This window comes from Gobio gobio (assembly GCF_949357685.1).
Source record: "Gobio gobio genome assembly, chromosome: 12".
Lineage (NCBI taxonomy): Eukaryota > Metazoa > Chordata > Actinopteri > Cypriniformes > Gobionidae > Gobio > Gobio gobio.
Genome location: NC_137105.1, coordinates 7,967,475 through 7,970,783, shown reverse-complemented (window position 1 = coordinate 7,970,783; position 3,309 = coordinate 7,967,475).

The following is a 3,309-nucleotide window of genomic DNA, read 5'->3' as shown; positions in this document are numbered from 1 at the left end:
TAGATCCAAGCTTAAAACTGCACATTTTGTTTTCACAGACTATCCTCACCTCATAACGAAGCCGTGACCTCTTATCTGCTTGGAGCGATTTCCGCGAGTCCAAATTTAACCGCTGATCATGATGACATTGTTTGTAAATATAACTTCTAATGTTTTTCTCATTCCTTGTTTAATTTTACCGTGACTGTTTTTATTAATACCAGTCTCATGTAATTGTTTTCCAGCTGCCTGTAAGACGTATTATGAATCGATAAACCGGAGCTTCAGATACAAACAACCTGAACTTGTATCGCATGCGGAAACTGCGAAGAGTTTAGCTCGGAGTCGATCAAGAAGAAAAAGGGTAAGATTTATTATATTAGATCCGTTTTTTGTCAATGTGAGTATTTTTCAGGTTGCTTATTGTCTTTATGGATTGTATTACAGTTGCTGGAAGCGAGACGAAGTGTGCTGGCTGAGGATGAGATGGACATTTGAAAGTGCGCGACCATTGACCTCATGTCTGATGAGGAAGACAGCATTGTTGACGGGGTGTCTGGATGAATTGTGCGACCACCGCCCTCTCGCAGCCTGGAGCTCTCTGAACTCTGTGCCACTTTGCAATCCAGATTAGAGGCGATACCGAAATACAGGGCAACTCACCATATACGCCTGTGTTCCCCGAATGTGTTGGGCACTTCTTTTTGACATTTTTGGAGGACAACATAAGAGACATTACTGCTGCACTGTACATAGTTGTGTGTTTAACAATAAAGCTCTTTCTTTGAATAAACAGCTGTGTGTTTATAAATGAAGCTCTTTCTTTGAATAAACGGCACGGCCCGGGCAAATTTTCCCATATATTCCTTGATGGTATGAATAGTGTAGTTCATAGCACAATAACATTAATATGAAACATAAATTATTACAACATAAATTATATATTTATTATTATTATTATTGGGGTTTACATTTATAATGAGCCAGGGTGACCAATAATGATTTGTTTGCAGTGATCTGCCAACCAATCACGAGGGATTTTTCTTTTTTAAAAGTAGTGGCTTCAGCCAATACTGAGTGAGTAAATTCAAGTCAGGCCGTTGACTCTCTGGTTTCGCTGCTAATTAGAGGTGTCGCACCTCCGCGGTCTCTCCGCGGGGGGCTCTCCACCTACGTCATGGTTCGTTTACGACAATTTGTGGCACAGACGAACGCGACGTTCGCTGCCTCTAAATTGTCAAAAACTGCAGAAAATTAGGGAGATTTCCGGGAGTCTACAGGCGTTTACGGGGTCGAAAATCCCACTTTTCATGCAGTGTATGACTATGTGTGCCTGGGCTACCAAACCGAATGGCTTAACTCTAGTGGCCTATGACAATGTGTTCCTGGGCTACCATGTCGAATGGCTTAGCTCTAGTGAACAATATGACTATGTGTGCCTGGGCTACCACGCCGAATGGCTTAACTCTAGTGGCCTATGACTATGTGTGCCTGGGCTACCACGCCGTATGGCTTAGCACTAGTGAACAATATGACTATGTGTGCCTGGGCTACCACGCCGAATGGCTTAACTCTAGTGGCCTATGACTATGTGTGCCTGGGCTACCACGCCGAATGGCTTAGCACTAGTGAACAATATGACTATGTGTGCCTGGGCTACCATGCCGAATGGCTTAGCACTAGTGAACAATATGACTATGTGTCCCTGGGCTACCACACCGAATGGCTTAGCACTAGTGAACGATATGACTATGTGTGCCTGGGCTACTACGCCGAATGGCTTAGCACTAGTGAACAATATGACTATGTGTGCCTGGGCAACCACCCCGAATGGCTTAGCACTAGTGAACGATATGACTATGTGTGCCTGGGCTACCACGCCGAATGGCTTAGCACTAGTGAACGATATGACTATGTGTGCCTGGGCTACCACGCCGAATGGCTTAGCACTAGTGAACGATATGACTATGTGTGCCTGGGCTACCACGCCGAAGGGCTTAGCACTAGTGAACAATATGACTATGTGTGCCTGGGCTACCACACCGAATGGCTTAGCACTAGTGAACTAATTGACTATGTGTGCCTGGGCTACCACACCGAATGGCTTAGCACTAGTGAACTAATTGACTATGTGTGCCTGGGCTACCACACCGAATGGCTTAGCACTAGTGAACTAATTGACTATGTGTGCCTGGGCTACCACGCCGAATGGCTTAGCAATAGTGAACAATATGACTATGTGGGCCTGGGCTACCACGCCGAATGGCTTAGCACTAGTGAACTAATTGACTATGTGTGCCTGGGCTACCACACCGAATGGCTTAGCACTTGTGAACGATATGACTATGTGTGCCTGGGCTACCACACCGAATGGCTTAACTCTAGTGGCCTATGTGTGCCTGAGCCAAAAGGCTCAAACTAATCCATTTAGAATGCGCATTATGTGTGGCATTAAAGGATGAGTTCACTTCAAAATGAAAATGTCCTGATAATTTACTCACCCCCATGTCATCCAAGATGTTCATGTCTTTCTTTCTTCAGTCGAAAAGAATTTAAGTTTTTTGAGGAAAACATTTCAGGTTTTTTCTCCATATAATGTATTTCAATGGCAACCAAAATGTTGAAAGTCCAAATCAATGCAGTTTCAAAGGGCTTTGAAGTGTTTCAAAGAGCTCTGCGCGATCCCAGCTGAGGAATAGGGTCTTATCTAGCGAAACGATCTGTCATTTTCTAAAAAAAACAAAAAAAAATTTAAATAATTTTTTTTTTTTTAATGTATAAAACCTAAAAAAAAAATTATATACGGTTCCGCCTACTATTCATAAACAAAGAAGCTGGCGAACAGCGGTCTTTCGAATCGGCTTTGGCCGCGACTCTGGAAGACTTGGAGTTAAGCTTTTCTTTGAGAAAAGAGCAAAGAACCGCACTGAAGTCATTCTTAAGAAAGGAAGATGTGTTCGGAGTTTTGCCGACCGGATACACCGAAAGTGTAATCTATCAACTAGCTCCGCTTCACCTTCTTCGTTGCTCTGGTTGGTTGTAGCGATATCCTATTGCGTGCAGAGGGAATTTGAAAGACAACTGTTTATCCCGCCCCACAGATTGAGCCTTGCCAATGGTGAGTTCCCAGACCCAACATCTTGATGTGGGTCTGACTTGGTCAGGCTAACTGTAAGGCCGATTATGAATGTAATTTGATACTTACGACTGATCATGCCCAAAACGCAAAAAGTCACAGCCAGTTGTGTTCAGTGTTATTTTTAAAATAAGCGAAATCAGCTTATCCTGACAGCTTATCCTGAACAGCTTATCCTGAATTTTTACAAAACG